The sequence below is a fragment of the Podarcis raffonei genome, chromosome 9, assembly GCF_027172205.1.
Source record: "Podarcis raffonei isolate rPodRaf1 chromosome 9, rPodRaf1.pri, whole genome shotgun sequence".
Taxonomy (NCBI): domain Eukaryota; kingdom Metazoa; phylum Chordata; class Lepidosauria; order Squamata; family Lacertidae; genus Podarcis; species Podarcis raffonei.
In genome coordinates, this window is record NC_070610.1 from 51,367,569 (window position 1) to 51,393,144 (window position 25,576).

At 41.3% G+C, this 25,576-nt stretch overlaps 1 long non-coding RNA gene across 1 annotated transcript in view; it reads right to left on the reverse strand.

The window, feature by feature from the left end:
- The window catches only part of LOC128421134 (uncharacterized), a 138,528-nt gene that overhangs the window by 72,684 nt on the left and 40,268 nt on the right, over nucleotides 1-25,576 (reverse strand). The window contains exon 2 of the long non-coding RNA XR_008332239.1: nucleotides 17,707-17,784. This is a non-coding gene — a long non-coding RNA (uncharacterized LOC128421134). The remainder of the gene's footprint in view (nucleotides 1-17,706; nucleotides 17,785-25,576) is intronic.

Genomic DNA, 25,576 nt, shown 5'->3' on the forward strand with positions numbered 1-25,576 from the left:
GTGATATGACTGAAATCCATTCCTCCCCCTGCATTGCTGTTATTCTTCCCTCTTGCATGTTGGGACATAGTGAGGATTATTCAAAGCCACAATTATAGGTGCTTGGCTAAAGTGTATATCACAGATCAGGAAATGTACCATCAAAGCCAGGAGATTTGGTCTTTGGCCTGATCCATCAGGCTCTTCTTATGTTATTATGCTAACAATGGAACCCACTACTAACAGATGTAGTGATGGTCACCAATATGGCCAGTTTTAAAGTGGATTATTTATTTATTTATTTTAAAAAGGAAGATAAGGCTATTGACGCCTCTCTAAAAAATACTAGTTGATGGGGTACACTAATGGGAGGACACTGTTGCACTCATGTCCTGCATGCAGTATTCCCATAATCCTCTGTTTGGTAACTATGAAAACAGGATTCTGGGCTAGACAGGCTGCCAGTCTGAACCAGCCATGCCCTTTTGTTATGTTCACAGCAACATCAATTCCCTTGTCACATTTAAAGCAGTTCTAGCTGTAAAGTTATTTGCCATGTAAGTCATTGATGCAGGAATGAGGAGATCTATGCTACAGAGGTAAAAACTGCAAGGAAGGCCATTCCTGGAGCCTTTCTGTTTCTTCCCATGAGGGAACCATTTATTCCATAACAAAACAATAAATTAGATCGTGTGTGGATGGATGCTTTATACCATTAGAAGGGTTTGTCTCTTTCTCCGGGAGAAGAGTGCAAATGTTCAGCGGCTGTAGGATTCTGCAGAGCCTCAAGAATCTCCCCTAGTTTGAAGCCAGAAGTCAGCTGGTGGAAGGAATCTGTGTTTTCAAGCCTCTTTCAGACATATTGTTCATGTCTTAGAAAACAATAAAGGGAGAGGAAGCAAGGGGGGAGGGGGAGAGGTGAACAAACCATTGGAGGCTGGGCAAGAAGTTTCCATCTGGATCTGAGTACAACCAGATATGCTCTGCGTGCCAATTGCAAGCTGAACTCGACAATAAATCTAGCACAACTGTGTAAAAACGGCATACAGGAACTGAAGCTTCTTCCATTAGCAAGGGAACTGTAAGCACACATAACTCTTCCTGAAAATACTAAGCAAATAAAACACTTTTAGCACCGCTTGTGAGGAACGAGGCACCCATCTCCACTCCTTAAAAAATGTGAGTTTTAAGGTCAAACTGCTCTGGATTATTGATGCAATTCATTTTTGCCAGGAATTATTTCTTCATATCACTCCCCACCACTGTCACAACATAATAACACTTCCGCATCATCCTGGCTTTTGCAAAAGACCAGTTGCTCTCTTGCAGTTATAGCTGAACCTTCTTCATGCAAATGAGACCCTATATCACGCTAGGCCCATTGATGTCCCTATTTGTATTATATGAGAAAACTTTTTTAAAAAATGCTTTTAAGAGGGCTAAGAGGGCTTCAGACTATGAATGCTGGTGTCACAATTAATCTGGTAGCTTTTAAAGTGCCACGTAACTCTTTGTGGGCCCTGCATTATGAAGGTATGACCGGTGTGAATGGATCCATAGGTCATCAGAACCCATTTCAGGCCAATGTTTCAACACTGTAGGGGCAATCTTTCTGGAAGATATTTGTACTTTGAGGAGATAAGTGATCTGACATGGTCATCTCTTCCTGCTTCTGTTTACTTCCCTTCTCTATCTCTTGTTAAAGTTCTTTGATGGCTAAGAGCAGCCTTTAATGTATAATATGGTGGAAGGAAGTAATAGTGCTGGGTATCTTCCTTCTTTGATGCAGAAGCATTGGGAAGAGGGTGACTAATGAATAACCTGTACATAGGCAGTTAGGCAAGCCATAAGGTAAAGGTAAAGGGACCCCTGACCATTGGGTCCAGTCGTGACTGACTCTGGGGTTGCCGCGCTCAACTCGCTTTATTGGCCGAGGGAGCCGGCGTACAGCTTCCGGGTCATGTGGCCAGCATGACTAAGCCACTTCTGGCGAACCAGAGCAGCGCACAGAAATGCCATTTACCTTCCCGCTGGAGCAGTACCTATATATCTACTTGCACTTTGACGTGCTTTCGAACTGCTAGGTTGGCAGGAGCAGGGACCGAGCAACGGGAGCTCACCCCGTTGCAGGGATTTGAACCGCCGACCTTCCGATCAGCAAGTCCTAGGCTCTGTGGTTTAACCCACAGCGCCATGCTAGCTATTAATAATCTATAAATCAGGTGGTTTAGGGGCATAGCTCAGAAGCTCATGCAACCTGATACTACCTAGGGGTCACTTCGCCACTTCTTGAGGGCTTCCTACTGACAGATCGAAGTGCTTGTTTGGTAATGTATATAATGCTTGCCATTTAGAATAAAATCTTTAATCTTTTCACTCACTTGTGTTTGTATTGCTTCTGCATCTCATTAAAAAAACCACCTTGCATTTGGCAAGACAAACACCGCCATGAACTTGGAACAGGGTGAATTAGATGAGATGATTGCTTACAAACAGTGGTTCATCTCTAGGACTTGAAACCAAACCTCAAACCACTTGAAACAAAACCCAAGTCTCTATCACCCATCATGTCTGGGATAGAGATGAAGGGAGTGACTGGTGGCAGCAGTCTGGGTTGGCAGAATCAGGCTGCCCAGACATAGGCCCTTCTGAGCCCCAGAGCCCTCAGGAAGTACCTGAGCACCCTGATCCCTGGTACCAGACAGCCTCCATCATCAACAATGTGGAGCAGAAAACCTGTGTTGTTATATTTTTCCACAGAACCTTTCCATTTTCAAATAAAAGAAAGTTTCATAATAGTAATTGGTAACACAATATCAGTAAAGCTCAACAGTTTCAAAGTTGCAGTTTCACTTTTTTCAGATAACTATAGTTAGAAACTTTCTATCCATATATTTTAGCTTTTAGTCTTAAGGTATTTTGTGATTTTGATCCTTCTGTACTGCTTTTATGATGTTGTTTTCATGGTTTTAATTTTTGGACTAAACTAAACTGATTTATTTAGTTTTCTAAGTGGTTAGGCCACTCAGAAAACTTTTGTAATTCGGTGGCATGTAGATGTCAAAAATAAATAAATTCTGTGGAGGTTAAAATAAATAAATGAGAACATAATAGACATGTAATTTAGGGGGAAATGAAAAAATCTTTCTGACTTTAGGCACTGGACAGAAATAATGGTATTTTAATTATTTTCTGTGTTAGCTGAAAGAGGATCATATACAGTGGCTAAAGAAATGTTCATGTTCTAGCTTAAACCTACAATTAAAAGGCAATCATTGATCACCTCCCATAAGTTTTTCTTAAAATATAACAAACACATAGGAGTAAATTTATTTTCATGAGTTGCCCCCTAATGCTACTATCCAATTCCATCCGCACTGCAAAATTGGAATTTTTCAGCTAATCTGTACTGCAAAGCTAATCATATTCAATTTCCTTGCCGTGAAAACTGAAAAATAATATTTCAGGATGGAAAAAACATTTGGGGTTGGCAGTAAGGAGTCAAGCAGCTTTGGAATTACTTTCTCTCTAAAACCCGATCTTAAGTACTACACCATATACTGTAGTTGCATAGCTCCAGCAGGTGGAGGGATGATGGTTCCCAGAGAGACAGAGCTCAGGAATGTGGAAAACAAGCCCAGAGCAACAAAATAAAGAAGGGGGGGAGACCTTGAATAGATGAGTAATTGATGAACATATAAGTCATGCTCAATTAACAAAGTGCGTTGGATACAGACCGTGTAGCCTCATCTTACTGCTTGTGATTACAAAGCTCAACATCTGGCTGTCGATGTAAATGTCGATTTTGCAGCAGATGTTTAGAAGACAACCAAATATGTACACTCCCGAGTGTACAGCACTGTCTGGAGAGAAATTGTTAGCCACTCTTCCAGACTTTGGGTCCACCCCTTAAGCACTGCCATCGAACCACTGAAGCTCTTGCACGAACCACACGAAAAAGAAAAGAATGTGCACAGCAACCATGGCTGGCGGGCTGTGAGCTTTGCCAATGATCCATTTATATATATTAAACTCATATGGTTTTACCATGGCCTGAAGAAATCAGTGGATTTTAATACATTCACCCATGATGAAGCTTGGGGAAAAGCTAGCCTCTAGACTTTTTTAAAAGGGGGGGGAGGAAAAAGGAAAGGTGGGACAAGCTAGGTTTAAATGTGACACTGGTCACAGCAAAGTGTCTATTCTTTTGAGAAGTTCACATGACCACTCTCTTGCTTAAGGTGTGCTTACTGCTAATGTTAGCAAGCAGAGCTATCCGTCACCCATGTGCTCTCATTCCTGGTTAACACTGTGTATATTAGCCAAGCAATGCATTGCATATACTGCATCTAAATGAGATGGTGGCTGCATGGACTGCTTTACACGTCTTTACTTTTTGCCCAGTGCTTTTTTTTCTGGGGGTACTCTAGAAGAAAAGCACTGGTTTTGCCTATTTTGAACGTCACTTCTAAACTGAGCCTGTAAGCCTGGATTTCAAGTGAGATGGCAATCTGCTTTGGTATCAGAACAAGGGTCATGGTTTGGCCGAACACTTTGGTTTGCCTGCTTGAAAACAAAAGCTCGGTTTTATTCCCTATCCATATCTTGCTGTCAGTTGCTTGTGACAGCTTTTTTTTTAATGAAGTATAGACCTGTACACTAAGAATTGGACTGAGACCACAAAGGTTGTTAAATCCAGATGATCATGGCTTCCAGCCATTACAAATATGAGATGCATTTCAATCTGTGGCCTGCAGGCAAAGGGGATCTGTATCACATTATCAACCCCCTCAAGCCATCCAGTCCCCTTGCTTGGCTCCATCTTGTTGAAACTCCCTACCCTGTGGCATTCTTGCAGCTGCTGCTGCATTCTTGTTTTCAAGCCGAAATGAATTTTTGCCTCTTTTCTAATTACTCGTAAAGCTTTGTTGTCAGCTGATATTCCTTTACATTTTATTGGTGAGACATGATGATACAATATTAATGCCAAGTGACAGAATGATAGATTCTCGCAAAGGCCTAGTGGAAACTGACAGATGAACTGGGCATTTCCCGCCCGCCCCTTCTGTTTAGTTTAGAAATATGTTGAGCTAAAAAACAAGGATTATAAATGAACTTGGGGACATTTACATCTGCTTCTAAACTGTGTGTGCAGAGTTAAAAAAAAAGTTCAGACCAAAACCTCAGATTTATTTTTTTATAAAGTCATAGTCTTATAGGGATCTTTGGATCCATATCTAAATGTTGTGGCTTGGGCAACCTGGCTTGGTTTCAATGGGAAACTAAAGAAACCTGAGAAATCTGTGCAAATCGTTTATTAAATTCCTGGTGGTGCTGTTGAAAGGACAAGGCTATAAATACTAACTCAGGGCAGCATTAAAGACCATCTATCATTTGGGGGTTAAACTATTAAACCACCTTCAAATATGCTGTAGGAGAAAATTAGCAGGCAGAGGCTTGCCTTTCTTGTGTTCCCTAAAACTTTTGTTCTTTCCACCCTCCCTAATCTTTTCCTGCCAGAAGACAGCTTGATTTTGAAGCAAGCCACTTACTATATCTCAGCCCTAAGTGCACACTGTTATATAGACTTTTGCCTAGCACTGTCTTATTATTAAACCAGGTGCACACAGGCCTGCCAAATGAAAGACAATTGCAAACATCCTAATGGGGGAATATAAGTAGAACCATTTGTGTAACCTTGACATGGATCCCTATGCCATAGCTTTGAAAGCTTGTGCATTGCAGGTATGCAATATGTAGGTATGCAGGCAACCACAACACATTTGTACAATTTTCTGCTGCTTTCCACTGTTCTCTGGACTTTGGAATGTTTCTCTGCCTTTTATTCCAGGCTAAGTTGGTTTTATCCCAGTTATATGTCAGCATTCCCCATATTATTTTAAGCATAGCTGGACACACAGAAAGAGACACAAATATATGGCCATGCACAAATATACATACAGTGGTACCTCGTTTTACGAACTTAATCCGTTCCAGAAGTCCGTTTTTAAACCTAAACCGAGGCATGCTTTCCCTAATGAGGCCTCCCGCCACTGGTGCCCTTCCACCGTTCGGCTTCCGTTCATAAACAGAGGTAAAGTTTGCAAACCAGAACACTACTTCCTGTTTTGTGGAGTTCGTAAACCGAATAGTTCATAAACAGGACTGTTCATACACCGAGGTACCACTGTATACATTTCTATGTTCTATCTAGATGTTATTATTTAATTTTGTCTCTTTCGGTCCACCTAGTTATCTTTAACATAGGGAAAACTGAACTCAATGGGAGGAAGGGTGGGATAAAAAGTTTATGTGGGTTTTTTAAAAAGAGTAATTTTCACTAAACATGAAATAAACTGTTGATATGGCATCCAACAGGTAAAATGTAATGGGTTCAGAAATGGTATTTAGGGACCTTTTTTGCTACCCCTCTGGGTGTGTGCTATATATTCCCTTCCACATATTTTTGGATCTACCATGTATATCCATATGTCTTCCCTTGCATCTTTCCATGCAAGTTGATGGGAATTGTACTCCAAAACTTCTGGTGGGCACCACACTGATGTAGACTGCTGAAAGGTGTATAATTTTGACTGTGCTGTAGGTTTATGATTGTGATGATGCTCCCAAGTCTTTCACCACCAACAGCCCAAGAAATCCCACCACACCTTTTACTGGCTGCAAGTCTCAGCCCTCGCTCACAGTGTTAAAATGCCCAGTTGATACAACCTTATTATGCTCATGTCCATGGGTATATAGAACTTTACTATGTATCAGCAAATTACACATATATCTTGATGGATGGAAATCCGTTTAAGATATATGTGTACAGATGGAAATTAGAATACCCAGTTTCCCTTGTGCCACAGGATCTCAAGGTGGCATAAACTTGTTTCTTCTACCCATTTCTTCCTCACAACAACCATGAAAGGTAGGCTATACCGAGAGATAGCAATTGACTGAAGTGAAAACTTCATCGCTGAAGGATGACCTCCCAGGTCCTGGTCTAACCATTACACCACAACACTGGCTCTCATTTTATGTTTTACTTGTTAGATGTTGCATCAAATATCTAAAACACTAGTTGAAGCACACACAAAAGAAAACGACCCAGCATTTTGGTTTACGCTACCCAGGCTTTAAAAATAGTACTTGCATTTCTTCACCTATCACTTAATGAGTAACTAAAATGTTAAGTTTTCCTTGACTTCACCTCATTCATCTAAATCTTCCAGCCGGTCATTTACAGTCTGCCAAAGGGCTGGCACCTCATATGTTGTCACTTAATGATGGCATACTACACTGGACTTTCTAGAAAGTACTAATTCAGCACCAAAACACCTATAAACGAAACCAAGCAGACAGCTTGCTGGAGCTGACATCAAAATGCTCATGACAGGAGAAACGGGGGGGGGGGGGAATGACAACTGAAACATCTTGCAGAACCCAGAAAGAAAATCGAATGAAGCACAGAGGAAAGAAAGTGGGCCAGGATGTTTGGAACATCAGATAAACAGTAACTGACAGGTCATTTTAAATCAAGAGAAAGGGGGAGGAGGACTGGAGCACTAAAGTGGAAATAGGCAATTATCTTTCTGAGTGAACTAGACGGTTCAAAGTGAGTCACTGCAAGTTGAAGGGAATGCAAACAACAGCATGGCAAGAAGGTGAAGAAACCTGAAGAGCTAGGAGTGAATCCATATTACTGAAGCAAAATTAAAATGTGTTTAAAATATATGGACGGGTAGGGAAACAACAGCATTGGGGGTGTACAGAACAGCCAAGTGCATCCTGGAAGTTTTGTTTCACATTAGGTTTCACAGTGTATTTCGCATTCTAAACATAGACTACTTTCGCACCACACACATTCAAAGCACTATGATACCACTTTAAATAGTCATGGCTTCCCCCAAAGAATCCTGGGAGCAGTTTCTTAAGCATGTGAAGACCCTTATTCCCCTCACAGAATCCTCACACCCTTGTAACAACTCTTCTACTTTTCTGAAAGACTCCTATGAAATTCCTGAATGAGGCCCCTCTAAAATTACTAAGAGGAAAGCCATACACAAAATTAAAATATTTATTTGTGGCACTCTTCTCTTTTCCCAAATAATTCAAGGTGGTGTACATGGTTCTCTCTCTCATGTAAACACCATTTTATCCTTGCAATAATACTGCGAGATAGGTTAGCCTAATAAATAGTAACTGGCCTGTGGGCACTCAATAAGTTCTATAGCTAAGTTGATGTTTTGTGAACCTAGTCCTTGTCTAATACTTTTAAGCACTAACCCAAACAAATACATGTTAATATGCAAATACATGCAAACTCTGGTTTTTGTCTAACACCCTAACATGCATCATTATCCCTAGTTTAGCCAAAATGTTATTGTTATTATTTTGCAGTGGTTGATTCTTGTACTTCACTCAAGCCTAGCACCGATCTGTTTCATATGTTCTCAGTCAATGCCACGAACAGATACTGGTGACAAAGATTTAGCTTTGTTTGGACAGCTTTTGTGCAAGTGCAAACATTCAGAGCATGAAATCTAATGAGATTGGCAGGCCTTGCAAAATTAAAGGCAGATGGCAGGGCTTCAAACAATCACAGTGCAAATCCTTCGCCATGTACCATGATACATAAGACATGTCTCCACCTTCCGCTGCTGTCACTTCAATTGCAGGAAGTGGGAGGAGGGGACATGAGGTCATTTGTGCCTTGTAACACAGGGATTCTGCAAAACAGGAATTAAGCAGGAAGACCCCGTGCCAATTTTGTTGTGGGGGGCGGAGGTTCAAGTAGCTCTTGACTGTAGCTCAAGATTTTCCGTTGATGTGATCCTGCTACAGGGGCTAAAGTATGTTGAAACTGGGTCCTTCCGGACAGATGGCAACAATATGATTGCACCAGCCAGCTATCACATTTGGTTGCCATCTGGTTCCACCAGCTCGTGTATTCCCTCAAGCAGAAATAGATCAACCCAAAGCCATAGCCAATCCATCATGAGAAACACCTGTACATAAGTATGCTTAAATAAACTTAAAATCTGAAAGCATTTTAGGCTTAATTCAGGATTAGGCCCCAACAGACTTCCTAATGGGCCGGGCAGGGACTGCTGTGTTATCATATTAGCTGCATATTATGAACCTAAGTTGCTTATTATTATTATTATTATTATTATTACACGTATGGGAAGGAGAAATTCCCTTCCTACTTTCAAAGGCAGGGATTTTTTCCCCAGTGGAGCTCATTGGAACTCAGTTCCAACACCTCTCAGGTGTGCACAACTTCTATTTTAAGAAAACAAGGGAGTCGTTCATGGTGAGTTCTGGCACCTCTTTTTCTAGCAAAATAGCACTTGGTAGGAGGGCAAACTTTTCATGGGTGCTGACATAAATTTTCACAAGCACTGTTGCACCATTTCACAGATACCACATAGTGAGCAGGTCTAGGTGACTGAGGGTCACAATTTGCATTTAAAGATGGCCCTGGATTTCTGTGTGATCATACTTCCATTGTATTTTCTTCCCTATGTCCTCTTGAAAAAGGCCAGGTAATTACTACCAGCAGGTTGTCATAGATCTCAGAAAGATCAGATATAATGGTATCCAAGGCTACCTAATATTTACACACAGCCATGTCTGTTGAGAAACATGATTTAGCAAGAGTGCATCTGCTTCAGCACCCATGATCTAGATAACATACATTCAGCGAAGGTCTCTTGTATAATAGGACTGATTATGTACACCCAGTGGACTTGCATTAAATGTGCTTTACAGCTCAGGAAATGCCATACCTTAGTCCATTATGAGCCTCTCAAAAATTAAATAAGGATTTTCCACCTTTCAAGGCATTTGAGACAATCTGATTATAAATCAAGCAACCTACTGTCATAAATAGGCCTTTGATAGAAATATTTCAGTATGTACAGTGCATACTTTGTTATAACAAGCAATTTACACACTCAGAAAGGCTATTATAAAAGGGATTAGGATGATAATTAAGTACCTGAGACTATTAAACCTTGTCCTTAACACAGTCTAAAGAGCAGGGCACTTTATGTGAAATGTATACCTAGAATATAATGGGGCTCATTGTTGGCAAGTGCCAAGAGATAGCAGTTTTAATTCACCGATATAATCTTACAGCAGCAAACTCTGTTATGAGAGAAGATGTGTACATGAAATTAGAGGGATTTGAAGATCAAAAAGTATTAGTTTAATGAAAGACACTAATTAAAACAAACCATCCTACCAAGCTGAAGGCACTTTTATACCCTCAGCCTTAAAAGCAGAGAGTGTACTTTGCTTTAGGTAGAAAGAACTGAGGGTGCAAGTCAGCACTCATTAGTGCATACCTTCCAACATTTCTCTGATGAAAATAGGGACGTCCCATTCCATAATGATAATTTTACATAATATCCCACCCATCTTACTGGGTTGCCCCAGCCACTCTGGGCATCTTCCAGCATACAATGGTACCTCGTGTTAAGAACTTAATTCATTCCGGAGGTCTGTTCTTAAGCTGAAACTGTTCTTAACCTGAAGCACCACTTTAGCTAATGAGGCCTCCCGCTGCTGCCGCTGCGCCGCCACCGTGCAATTTCTGTTCCCATCCTAAACCAAAGTTCTTAACCCAAGGTAATATTTCTGGGTTAGCGGAGTCTGTATTTCTGGGTTAGCGGAGTCTGTAACCTGAAGCATATGTAATCTGAGGTACCACTGTATATAAAAAGGTAATTAAACATTTAAGAAAACCTTCCCTATACAGGATTGCCTTCAGATGGCTCGGAAGTCGGATCACTCCATATCCTCCAACATTTCTCTAATGAAAACAGGGACGTCCTAAGGAAAAGTGGGACATTCTGGGATCAAATCAGAAACCAGGATGGCTTCTCTAAATCAGGGACATCCCTGGGAAATAGGGACACTTGGAGAGTCTGTTAGTGACTTTCTGAACAATATGTAGGCCTATTAAATTCAGAACTAAAGCTACAGAAGCTTTCCACCAGGTTGGTGAAGAGATAATTGTAGCAGAGGCAACATTGCAAAGGTTTAACATATTTGGTTTAACAGAAAAACAAAGACATATACTGTCTAGAAGCAATGGCTCCTGGCAAGTCTGCAAGTTAGTGACACAAATGGTGGTACCATCAGGCCAGGACTTTGGGATAGATGTCCAATACAATGAGCAGGAAGGCCCCCAACGCAGCAAAGCAGACTTAACACATCGAGGTACAATCTAAAGACGGGGGTATCCCATAGGACCATTAAGTCCCAAGTCAAAGGGTGTTTTTGAATTACATAGCTGCAACCACTGACCTCAAGTGAGAGTCTAGACTACAGGCAGGAGTCAAATGGAGAAATAGCTTCAACCTCATCAGCCATGTGGATGGTTCTAGACATGGTTAACATTGTCATCCAAACATTCATCCAGTCAATTCAGTAGATGAGTATTGCAATGAAGATAGAGATCTGTACATCTGTGTAGACAAAGTACACAGAAAGCTACTTTCATTCATCAATCTCTCTTGTGGGATCAGGGCAACAGAGTTGGAGGAAGGAAGGAAGCCTTGATGTTTGACTAATCTTTTTTAATAGGGTTCACTTCCTTACCATATTTAAATTTAAAGATAGGGGGCAGTTCATGTCTCTCTTTGTCACCACGTCAAAGCAAAACTGCATTCTTTTATGATCTGGTGTATGTCTCTACTCTGTTCCCTTTTATCCTGAATATCATGTGACATTAGGGTTGCCACCACTTAGTCATCATTCTTCTGGGCTGTTCATTTTCAGGAGCTGTGTGAATAAATCCTTTTAAACTTGCTTTGTATATTTGTTTGCTTCATTTACCAAAATTCAAAATTCTTGTACTATTTGATAGCAGTAAAACTTATAAGCAGTTTACAATAAATATGAAAATTGTCAATAAGAAACAGTTAACAATTTATAACTTAAAAAAACAATTAAAATTAACAGTAAAACATACTAAAACCCATCAAGATATACATGTAGTTCATGTAGATGTTGATGTTCTTTGATGAGGTCATGGTATTTGGCTAGTACATCAAAAGTTTATGATGATGTTTTTCATTCTTTTTATTAAGGCAGAATTTTGCACAAACAGACCTCAGTCTACCTTCATTTTTAGAAATATGTGCTTAACAAGGGAGAGGAAGGATTTGAGAGGAAGAATAAAGCCCCAGTAAGTATGTTTTCAAACATGGGAACATTAATAGTGGATTGTTTTGAACAAATATAATGTGCAGTGTTGATACTTTATCATGTCTGAACTGAAAACAGATATTGTGGTTTGGGATAGTAAGGGTCTGGAGCAGCTATGTAATCTGCTTTCCAATTCCACAATAATTAACTGAAATAATTGAAATAATGATACTATATATGCATAATGACATCATGGCCACAATAAGCCTCTTGGCATCCTCAATGTTTTTATCCGTTCATATGGTGAGCAGCTGGACTGTCCATAAGTTGTCCAATGACAAAGTAGCAAGCAATCCTGGGTCACCTGAGAGCACCAGTTCCCCTTGGTTTCGCTCGCATACCTTCAACTTCAACTTGTCTCTCAGGTATACATCTTGTCTGTAACAACTAACTGTCAGGAGTTGGCAAGCCAGAACAAGGTCTGTTTGCAGGACCAGTCACCACCCCCATTGATAGTGAAAGGTAAGTATCCTGGCCTTCAGCTAAGGTGCTGTTGGATGTGGGGGGAAATTAAGTCCTCTGTATCCCAATGTATCAGGACAACCCCTTTCACTTAGTGGCAGCCTTCAGTTTTTTCAAGACCTTCCAATTAACACTGAAAATCCAGAGTCAGGTGTCTTTCTATTTATAAAATCACAAATAATTGCCTTCCCCTTTTGTTCACCTAGAAATCCCCCTTTAAGCAGCACCCAGGATTTTATTTTCCTCTCTCTAGAGGTGTGCAATTCCACTTCCTTCAAATTGTTAAGAGGGTTCCGGCTGGTCTCTACTCTGCCCAGAATACTCTCTTCCTCCTCTCATGTGGAGAATGAGAAAAGAGAACCCTGGACTGAGGAAAATAGCATTTTTTTCACTGCAAGCAAGTTAGTGTGTACACATTCTGATTCTCTCCCTTGTCAGCTCCCCCATCCCACTCCCCAAAATACTGGAGCTGATTGTGGTATCATAGCTCCCTTCCCTTTCCTCTGAGGTAAATTCAGCAACTCATTCTGCAATTTGCCTTTTTCTTTTTGCTTTATCAATAAAAACCCAATTTTCTGGGTAAGCTCTGGCCTTAGAATCAGATGGTCATGGAGTCAGAAGGGACTTCAAGGATTATCTAGTCCAACCCCCCACAATGCAAGAATTTTTTTGCCCAATGTGAGACTCAAACTCACAACCCTGAGAGTCTCATGTTGTACCAACTGAGCTATGTGTCGTGATGGACTAAGCATTTTAAAGGTAACGTTTGGTGCTTTCTTCTTCTGTTTTGAATCCTTCCTTTTTTTCAGGGCTGATTCTAATTTCTCTTTCAGGGCTTGGGCTCCCTTCCAACTCTGTGATTGGGTGAAAGGGTGTCAATCTATCAGCTCCACCCAGAACATAAGCCAGGAAGTACATGGTGGAGTTTGCACCCAAGCTAGGAAAATCCACTTCTAACTAGTGGGTCCACAGAAGTGAGATTATCACAAGTGTGTGGAGATGTGTGGTTAGTGACGATGGAAAAGCAGGAGGTACACCCTTGTGCAAATTAATTGAAACAAAGCATGTTTTCTATCTTACTTGTAATCCTGTACTCAAAACAAACACAAAAATTCAGTTGATCATTATGGTGTCGGAAGCCTGCAGCCAATAGAAGGAATGATGTGCTCGCCACAATATATTGAGGTTCTACGAAAGAGAATTATTCCAGAGCTGGAAAAGAGGTATTCTGACGGTACTGGGATATTACAGCAGGACCTAGTCGCCTGTCACACATCAAAAGTGGTGAAGAAATTCATGGCAAAGCAGCAAAGACAGGTACTTGATTGGCCAGGGAATTCCCCGGATGTAAATCCCATTGAGAATTTGTGGGCTACAGTGGTACCTCAGGTTACATACGCTTCAGGTTACATACACTTCAGGTTACAGACTCTGCTAACCCAGAAATAGTGCTTCAGGTTAAGAACTTTGCTTCAGGATGAGAACAGAAATCGTGCTTTCGTGGCGCGGCGGCAGCAGGAGGCTCCATTAGCTAAAGTGGTGCTTCAGGTTAAGAACAGTTTCAGGTTAAGTGTGGACCTCCAGAACAAATTAAGTACTTAACCTGAGGTACCACTGTATATGCAAAAGTCGCCTCTGTGCTATAGACTGTACGACTATGGAGAAGCTCATTCAGGCGCTGATTCATGTGTGGTACAGGGATCCAAAATCAACAGGGACTGTTAGAAGCTAGTAGACTCTACGCCAAACTGTGTTCAAATGCTGCTTAAAAATAGCAGAGGTCGTATCTGTTACTAATGTACGTGTATGTGAGTTTTGTACATGTATATGTGAGTTTTGTACAATAAAGTACATTGTTTGTTTCAATTAATTTGCACAAGGGTGCACAATGGCAGAGACTTCCACTACAATACCATGAATGGCAAAGACAGCTCCTGCTCGCATTTGATTCCTGCAGCTTGCTGGTGAGGAGGAAGGCAGAATCCCTGGGTGTATTGCGTTAGGATTTTAACATAATACAAAAATGTGCTCTGGACCATTCATTTGCCTGAGGAAATAAGCATAGGGAAACAGAAAACTACCACAAGACTTGTAGAGTTTTCACAGAGCTCAAATCATATCACATACCAGTTTCTGCTAAATGTTCACATCAAGGCCTCAGCCACATGTACAATCTATGGCTTTTTGTTCCACCCTCAAAAATACCAGATACCCACACCTGACATATGAACATAATTCTAGTTTTTGAGATCCAAGATATACTGGGGGATGGAAGGGGAAGAAGTCTATGCCAAAGAAGTGTGGGTTTGATGCGACTCCAAAGGGTTTGCACCAAATATTGAGAAGGAAAGCAAGCTAATTTTACAGAGATTTTCAGCTCTGTGGAAGCAAGAGGAAGCCTGTTGTTGAACAAAGCCCAGAATACAGCTGCAGGAGGATCACTTTTATGGGATGATAAACAGAGGAAAGTTTTTTGCCTCTTGTCCTTGGGGACTTCTGCTTTCAGTATGCATTTCAAGAGCAATACTGTTACTGTTCCAAACTGAATTGCAAGACAGCATTTCTAGTCTTGTGGAAGATTTGAAGATGTTTTGAAAGCATTGGCCTCTTTTTTTAAAAAAAACCAACTGCTTTTATGAGGAAGACCACAATTTTGCATTTTGTGCACATGTGTGCATGTGAGTGCATGTGCTGTAATTTAAAGGAAGTCTCACTTTCAGAGAAAAACCACGAGTGGTGTGAATAATATGGTTATGGCTTCCTCCCGTTTGGCAGGGCAACAGGAGTTCAGCAGAAGCCAGCCGCTGTGGTTTGACTCTCTCCCTGATAATGACAGACCTTCCCTCCACCTCAGGAAAACGCAACACTCTAAAAACAAGGAGGAAGAAAAGGAGAGCCATTTCCTTGCCAACACCGGTAGCCGGGAGGCCTGGAATGATGCCATAAGATACCCTGCTATTTATTGCCCATTTCCACACCATAGGAAGCAAGGGAAATGCTTGCCAAAAATAAGAAAAGAAACCCTCCCTGATTCCTGTTTGACTTAACATTTGACAGGACAAAGTCAAGGATAATTCTAGCTCTCTCTGTTTGGAAGTTTCATGCTTTCCTTTCCTTTGCTCCTTAGAAGCAAATGGGATTTTAGGGTATCAGTGCTTTCAAATGAGAAGGTGATCAGTTCGTATTTGGATTTTACTTGCATTCCTTTTGTATTTTGCTCACATCTTTCTCTTCCAAAAATATGTAAAGCACTACATCAATATTAACAATTAAATATGATCTCAATTACTTCTGCATACAACTCCATGCAGTTGCACAGCTTCTGTGACTATATAGATTCTCCCAGGTTCCTACAAGAAACCACTTGCACTGTTCATTGTACATGGCTGACGGCCAACTACAAGAAAATTGGATGGAATCTCTGCCACAATAAAAGGTCTATTTAATGAACACAAATTTACCCCCTCTCTCTGCAGTTCCACCCTGGATAAGTTAGAGCAGGGGTCCCCAAACTTTTTGAATCTGAAAGCGCATTGGGAAATCTAAGAAACAGTAATGAGCACCACAAAACACCCATTTCACAAAAGAAAAAACTGGTGATGCTCACAAGCCACCACCAAACAACAGGCAGAATAACGACACTAAAAAAACAACAAATAAAGCACACACAAAATATCAGGCAACCAAGCACTATCATGTGGTTGATTGTAGTCTCACTAACAGCCATATTCTGATTGCATCCTGACACATTACATTCTGACACTATCACTTAGTAGTAGCTTCTAGGTAAGGCAAGGCGTTTAGGTAAGGTCAAAGGTAAAGGATCCCTGGATGGTTAAGTCCAGTCAAAGGCAACTATGGGGTTGTGGCATACATCTTGCTTTCAGGCAGACGGAGCCGACATTTGTCCACAGACAGCTTTCTGGGTCATGTGGCCAGCATGACTAAACCGCTTCTGGCACAATGGAGCACCGTGACGGAAACCAGAGCACATGGAAATGCCATTTACCTTCCCATTGCAGCAGTACCTATTTATCTACTTGCACTGGCATGCTTTTCAACTGCTAGGTTGGCAGGAGCTGGGACCGAACAATGGGAGCTCACCCCGTCACGGGGATTTGAATTGCTGACTTTCTGATCGGCAAGCCCAAGAGGCTCAGTGGCATAGTGTGGGTTGCCAGTGCCTGGGGCCATGCAAAAGGAGAAGGGAGGAAAATGGACAGAGTATGCATGAGTACTCAATGCCTAACAGCACCCGTGTCACTTAGGAGATCACAGCTGCAGAGATAAGAAAAGAAAAGTTGATCCATTGTCTGAAGAGGTCGCTTCCAGAGCTCAGTGACAGAAATGCACAGTTGTATTGAGGCAGCACTGGGTGCTGAAATTTTGCATCCCTAATAATTTTGTGCCCAGGGCAACCGCCCCTGGGGCCCCCTCCCATGCTACAGCACTGCCAAATGTTGAGAATGGAGACTGAGTGGCTATATTAAGCATACACAGAAGAGGTTATTCCTTCATAAATCCACCTATTCACCACCACTGTCTCATGCACACTGCAGTATTCAACTCATTTGTGGCACTCCCAGTCAATCCGCTTTGTGTAAGCTGGTGATGATGTGGAACTCATGGGAAAGGAATTGTGACCTGGCTAGATGCTTAGGCACATAACCGCTGTACCATACACCATCAGAAGTATCTTTGTGTGAACAGGCCCTTAGTTGCAATGGAGCTACATTCTTTTTATTTAGAAGCTTGAGTGGAAACAATGCAAAAGAGCTATCCAGCTCCGTTACTTGCCTTCTGCAAAGTCTAATTTCCTCTATAAACTAGCTAGATTATTCCCAGTCGTGTGTGTGTGTGTGTTACGATAAGCAATGACACTAATCAATCAAGCTCATGATTATTCCTTGCCTGACTATGCAGAAGCAAATGCCATTTATTCACCATAATTCAGGAAGATAAAAGACTGATATGCTTATTTGAAAGCCATGTATGGGCTCCTTGGGAGAGAAGGTGGGATATAAATCAAATAAATAAGCATACCTTGAAAGCAGCTCCTCGTCCTTTTTTCTGTCTTTCTCTGGTGCATGGCTGGCACTGTGCAAGAAGATGTACAACTGCCTAGAAAAGACCAAAAGAGATGGAAATTGCAGTGGGGCTGGGGAAAGCCATGGTTATAGGATCATTTATTTATTTTTGTCCTTGGGCTGTAAGAAGTGCTTTATATTCCCATGGAGTGCTGTTAGAAAATTCCCTGGACCCGGGAAAACAGAAAACCATTGTGAACACATGTACCTTCTCTTTGAAATTGCTAAGGTTGCAAGCTGCTCTGGTTCTCCAGATGGATATAGCACTGTGCATTTTTACAGTGTTTGAACTTGCCCCGCTTAGAATTCAATTTCCTCTTCTGATAGGCACGCAGGTAAATATTGCCAATGGCTCTAGTGTATATTTGTCCATCTTGAACACCATACAGAAATATTGTTGCTGTGTGCAACTGACACAAAGAACTGTGTATATAATATATAATAATCACCTGGCATCCTCTATCAAACTTTTTAGGAGCCATCAAATTTAATTTCCCCTTCGCACAATAAAACAGCAAGAGGAAACTTTAATAGAATGCATTATGTAACAGGTTCTATAAAAACAGCAGACCCAGTCCGGCACTGGAGCACTTCCTTCCGGAGACCCAATAACTTGTGCTGAAAGGATACTTGCTGGCTACCATGGCAACTGCAAGAGATGACACTAAGGGGAAAACAGCAACAAAAGGATCTCTTTTTTGTCCTCAGGAAAACAAGGTCTGGCTTCAGACTTGTGATACAGTGTGAATGCAGAGAAAGAGAGAGAAAATCTGTTAGCAATTCCACTCAGGTTCCAGTGACATTGCAAAGCTTCAATGTTTGCTGTGCAGTTTTGCTCTTTAGCTTTGTGCAGAAGATTGGGGGTGCATTTAGCAAATGTGTTTTTGAAATTGATGTGAATTTCAGTGCCTGTCTGCATGCAAAATCTCCTTCCAATCCCGCTTTCCCACAAAACATTTTTACTTCCTTTGTCACATTTAACTGTAAAAGGCTCCTTTGTCTTTCTGAGTCTGTCATGCTCTGCATTTCATTGCCCAGGAGACAGCTGTTTTCAAGGCCTTTCTAAAGTGGGGGAGGGGGGTTGTAAACAACTCCAAAGCCTAGACAGGGGCACACAAACATTACCAGGCTCATCATCCTCATCCGCCACAGAGGGAAACAGCCAGAGCCTTCTCAATACAGTTTAGGGCAACCAAAGATTTAAAAGAATCACAGAACTTGAAGCAGGGAAGAGCCAAAGGACAACAGAATAAACTCTCATTGATTTTTGAAGCAGAGTTGGCCATATATTGACATTCTCTCTCTTTTTTTGTAGAGTCATTAATACACTTTGGCTCGTTATTGTCCAATAATGGCTGCTTCTTATGATCAAGGATAACAAAATTAGATACACGGCTTTCAAAACAACAACAACAACAACCAGCTATCTAAAATTGCAATCTGTCAGGATCAGACAGCTCCCCAGATGATTTTCTTCGTTTTCTGGGCACAAGAGAAATAGACAAGATGTTTTTGAATCATGGAATATTAGAGTTGGAAAGGACCACGAGGGTCATCTAGTCCAACGCCTTGCAATGAAGGAATCTTTTGCCCAACGTGGGGCTCGAACAACCCTGAGATTAAGAGGCACATTCTCATTGTCATGAATGGCTCCGTGCCAAAATATTTCACCTGGAAAACAATCTGCTTCCTTTACCATGTCCATTGCATTACTACAGGTTTTCAGGGCTGACATGGAAATTTTCATATTGGAGAAAATTAAGTACTGGCATTTCTTATGGCTCCATGCTTTACATCAATGGCCTTTGCAAACAAAATATATTGTTTTTATGAAATTTGCTGATGATACAAAGCTGAGATGCCATATCATCAATATAGACGAAGATCTGGAAGTTTTTAACACATTAACTGGATGACATTATGGACTAATGGAACTGGGGTGAAATGTAGTACTGTTGTCAATTTAAGAACTAGCAATGAGAACTGTTGATATGGAAAGGCTCAACAACTGAAACACAGAAGATGAAAGAGTCCTGGAAGTCTCTGGAATACTTTAGATATTCAAAAGATGGAACAAGAGGAGAATCACATGTGACTTCCACTTCCCAGATAGCCAGTCTTATCTTAGGAAAAAGTGCATTTTACCCATTGAGATACATATGTTCTCTTCTTGCATTGGAATAATGCATAAGGCTCTAATGCAACTATGGATGGTGGTGATGATGACTATGTTCTGCCTTCACAGTTGGAGGCAATGATGCTTCTGAATACCAGTTCCGAGAAGCTTCAGGGGGAGAGAATGGTCTTGTGCTCAGGCTCTGCCTGCAAGTTTCCCACAAGGATCTGTTTAGCTACTGTGAGAACAGGATGCTGGGTTATAGAAGGGCTGCCGGCCTGATCCAGCAGGCTCTTCTTAGCATTCTAGTAAGAAGGAATGTCCAATCACTAGGGAAGTCATCAGCTTCAACATCCTCCCCCAAAACATTTGGGAGGACAGACAACTTTATTCAGAGAACCTCCACATATCTGTTTTATGAAGGGGCCAAAACAGACATGATGGCAAATGTTCAATTCATAATTGCTTGGGTTTGTTTGGTTTTTAAAAATAAAATAAAAAAGTTGGTTTGGGACCAAGACAGGAAGAACTTAATGTTTCCCCACCACCACAGTCCTAATCCACATCAAAGGGCCCCCACAGCTGCTATTTGCATCCTGAGAAAAGCTCCCATTGGCACCATTGCTTCTTTTCCATTGACATGATCATTTTTAAGTTTTTTTATGAAGAGGATTCTTGGAAGGATATCTTTTAATGGTTTTATGTGTTTCCCCTGTTGATGTATGTTGAGTGAATCTCTGGCTGCATTCAGATAGCACTTGATTCCGTTTCCCCAACATTTCCTTACTTTCATGCTTTCTGTGTTTTATGTGCTCTTTTATCAGGCATAAAAGTCACTTCTGGCCATGGCCTGTGCTCCAGGCCTTTTGGAGGAACGTTCAAATTTCTGAACATCTCAGAAATTGGCACCATCGTCAGAGCTGTGATTCAACCCAGTTCTGCCCCATGCCTTTTAGCTGGTTAAAAGGGAATAATCCATCTATTTTTCTGAAACCTCTTTTAATGCTCTTGCTGCCTGATTGGTGGCTGATCAAGGAATATCACCCCTGGCAGTAGGTTTTAGAAAGCTCTTCACAGAGCCCTTCTGAAAAACTCACTCCGTATCTCAAAGTTCTTTGGGGAGATGAAGAGCTGGAAGATGTTCACGCTGTTTGGTGGACTTTTATCATTTATTTGAATAAACAGCTTGAAAGGAACTTTAACTTTCCTAGGTATGATTTTTTCTGGAAATATTTGTGACCCTGAACCCCTTCTTTCTTTTTCAAAGTCTTGGTATAATGAACCACCCTTCAATCTTTATTTAAGGGACCCTTTATCCTGTTGTTACTGACTTATGTTGTAACTTTTCCCTGTACCAGTGAATTAATTCATGGTTGGTTGGTTTTGTTGTTGTTATACTATAAACATTAATAAAATATAATTTTAAGAGCACAGCTGCTCAGCTGGGGAAATAGTATTTTCCAAGGTATTGTTAATTTCATTTCATTCTTCTAAAACATTTCTCTTTCTAAGTCAGGAAATTGCAAAACCAAACATTCCCTCCATTCTGGAAGATGCCTCCTGATGCGTCCTTCCCCCTCACCCGCCATCAGAAGAGCTGCAACTCTGGAACAGTATTGTAAAATTGCACTTTAATTAAAAGGAAAGGTAAAATCTCTTAAAAGTTCATAGTTTATTTTGGGATTAGATGCTCACTATCAAGTTGTGGCACATACTAAACTCTGCTAACACAGACCTGGGGAAAGTATATAAAACAAAGGATTTGAGAACTCTCTCTTCCTTTGAAAGAAAAAACCATCCAAGCTTCAAAACTCTTCCTGAGGCCTCTGCATTTGACATGTAGCAATAGATTGCTGCTCTGAATACTGTATGTCTGAGCCAATGTCATAAATACAGTATATGCTTCCTCCCTGCAAGTGAAAGAATGAAATCTAATCCATTGCAAATGACTTCACAGGGATATGAGAAGTGTCATTTCAAACAAAAAGTCAGGCCTGTTACATATTACATTGGTTCTGAGCACACTGCAGTTTGTCTTTTACCTGCTCATAGCTTTTTCATGGACAGCATTGGTGCAGGGCCAAATGCTTTAGCCAGTTGTCTGGTATCTATCCAGAATAGCTTCACTGAAAGCTAATCAATTCACAGTGGTTTAAGAGGCAGCACAATCTTGCCCATAGACTGCTGATCATTTCAACTCCCAGAACAAATTTGTAAAGGATAGGAAACACATTAGCAGTGCAAAGTAAATAACTAGGGTACAATTCCAGCACAAATAATTACATTGCCTTCTTACAGCATGTGCACAGCTTGAAGTGGATGCAGTATTTTCTTTATATGTCCATTAAGAGCAAAATGTTGCTGCGGCAGCATTTCAGTTGGCGATGAACTCATTCCTGTGCAAGGTCTACCTGTTGTGAGGGCAGTTTGGGAAGCCAAGAGTTCCTATGTTGAGAGGAGGAAATCCTTTGGCCATTCAAAGAAGAGGCTTACCAACATCTCTTGAGTAACATCTACTTTTGCTGCAATTTAGGGTCCTCGCTTTCGCATGAGGGAAACAATTTGCAAGTACAGTATATTACACTCTCTTTCATTCTTATAGTGGCATTATGAAATTAGCCATTACTCATATCAAAGTTGGGACGCGGGTGGCACTGTGGGTTAAACCACAGAGCCTAGGGCTTGCCAATCAGAAGGTCGCGGTTCGAATCCCCACGATGGGGTGAGCTCCCGTTGCTCGGTCCCAGCTCCTGCCAACCTAGCAGTTCGAAAGCACCTCAAAGTGCAAGTAGATAAATAGGTACCGCTCCGGCGGGAAGGTAAACGGTGTTTCTGTGCACTGCTCTGGTTTGCCAGAAGCGGCTTAGTCATGCTGGCCACATGACCCGGAAGCTGTACGTCGGCTCCCTCGGCTTTGTTACATGCTGAGTTACAGTATGGCATGAGAACTAGGGTTTGTGCCAAAGGATGAATGAAAAAGTAGGTTATCCGGGGATTTTTCTGGTTTGAATCCACTGGAACACACCAGCTGCCTATGATTTATTACTATATGGAAACTCACTTAACAACTTGCTAAAATACAAAAACAGAATAAAACTATTAAGGATAGCTGGGCAGGGTTGACCTAACATCCTCCTCCATCACAGCCCACTGCAATATATTCTACATATATCCAGCATGACTTTTGGTCAGGCCCAGTAGCTCTCCTTTTAAAAACTGACCACTACTCCTTCATAGTCTCTTGGTATTTTTATCAACCCCATAGACAGAACACAATTTCTGCTAACCACACAACATCTTAGGGCCCCATGGGAACATACTGTTCCAAAGTATACTTAACTGAAATCAATGGACGTAAACCAGCATAGAAGTCACTTGATATTGAAATCAGCCTCCGCTCATTCAGTATTTTAAAATAAAAAAATGTGAGATGAGCTGCATTTTGATGAGTCAGCCATATAATTAAGAGATTTTGAGGCGGACTTAATAGATCCTGCTACTAATTGCAATAACTCAGCTCAATACCATTGGGTAGTTGAGTTTTACAAAATACTGCTAGTCCAGCAAACTGTTTTGCTGACTGAGCTGCAGGCTTCATTAACTGAACTGCAAAGCCTTTGATAAGAAACATGTACTCTGCTAATCACGCAGTACAGCCTTGTTCCCTGACCTCTAAAAGGAAATTGTTGCTTTTGTGAATATGTGGCACGCGCACACACACACAATTCACTCTGTCAAGATACTGTACAAAATAAGCCTTCATAAATTTAAAAGTCAATGCATAAAACCTACGGTGCAATCATTTAGTTCCCTTCATTACTTGCCATGCAAACTTCTATTTTCTAGATGCAAAAACTGAAGGGAACTAAAATCAGTGCAAAAGAAGAAGAATGCACAGCAATTTTAAGCAAGTTTACTCAGACATAAATTCCACCGAGCTCAGATGGTTACAGCTATAATCCTATACCCACCCACTTATCCTTACTTCAGAGAAGTTATGTATAAGATTGCACTGTAATTTTTTTCAGACTTTGGTTGCAAGGTACTGTGTATACTACCATACAGGCAACCTCATTTGGCCCCCAGTCCTGAAGTTCGCCTACTCCTGACACAGGACATGGGGCTGGGAAGAAAGAAATGGAAGCCTAAACCCATAGATCCTCAGTCAGTGGTTCTTTAGTAAAAGTAAGGGTACCCCTGACCATTAGGTCCAGTCGCGAATGACTCTGGGGTTGTGCGCTCATCTCACTCTATAGGCTGAGGGAGCCAGTGTTTGTCCGCAGGCAGCTTCCGGGTCATGTGGCCAGCATGACTAAGTCGCTTCTGGCGAACCAGAGCAGCACACGGAAACGCCGTTTACCTTCCTACCGGAGTGGTACCTATTTATCTGCTTGCACTTTGACGTGCTTTCGAACTGCTAGGTGGGCAGGAGCTGGGACCGAACAACGGGAGCTCACCCTGTCGTGGGGATTCGAACCGCCGACCTTCTGATCGGCAAGCCCTAGGCTATGTGGTTTAGAAAACAGCACTACCCGCATCCCAGTTCTTTAGTAGCACCCAGTTATTTTTATCTATTTGTTTATTTCATTTGTATCCCAACCTTTATCACTAAAAAATGATCCCAGAGTGGTTACATACATAAAACATAACAAAGTGATAGCAAACAAACTTATTTATTTATATCCTGCCTTTCTTCCACAGAACTTGAGGTGGCATACATGGTTTTCCCTCTCATTTCCTCCCTGTTTTATTCTCTCAGCAACCCTATGAGGTAAATTAGGCAAAGAGACAGTGACTGGCCCATAGTCACTCAATGAGCTTCATAGCTGAGTGGGAATTTGTACCCTGGTCTCCTAGGTCCTAGTCTAGCACTCTAACCACTACACCATATGGTCTCTCAAACAAGTAGAATATTAAGCAGTCTAAAATTTATAAATATCACAGCCTCACTATCTGCATACAAATATGAGTGGTCTATCTGATTTTATCACAATTGTAAGTCTCTCAGGAAATAATATGCATATGCATCTGACAGCTCCTCCAAACTACCAGCAATACAAACGTTGCCAATTTACTCTAATTAAAGCTATGCTGTGTCATATGTGCTTAAATGGTCTATCTGTCTTGAGGTAATTATACCTCTGTGTAGCCTTCTGTCAGAATTAAACTCAGATGGAAGACTCAGGGAACAGTCCACATTTGTTAACAATTAGACACAATCACATCTCCCCCCCCCCCCCATATTCAGATAGAGCAAAAGATGGTTGGGTAGAGATGCTGATGAATTTGTAGAAGAGGAAACCAGATGGCACAACCACAACCACTCATCAATATGTCTTTTTTTCTATTTAGTGGTGCAGCGGCGTAATTTTAGACCCTAGGCTTAATGGGCCTAGGACGGCCCCCATTTAGACAGCCATGTGTATTGCTTCAGTTGCGAAGCCCACAACATTTCTCTTCTCCATCCCCCACTGACAATCCATGTTTTACAACTGCTTCTACATTCCTGAGACGCCAAGCTTACAGGTCAAGCTGCTTTTTCTTTTTTGCTTTTTACTACAACTCCAAGACTTACCGACTGGAAACAGGTACAAAAGCCATACACTTAAATAAAAGAATCCTGTGTTTTCCAAAAACTAGTTTTCTGAACCCAGGAGTTTGTCCTGACTATTTTCAGGACTGAGAGGTTTATTGGGTTTTCTGCTTCAGG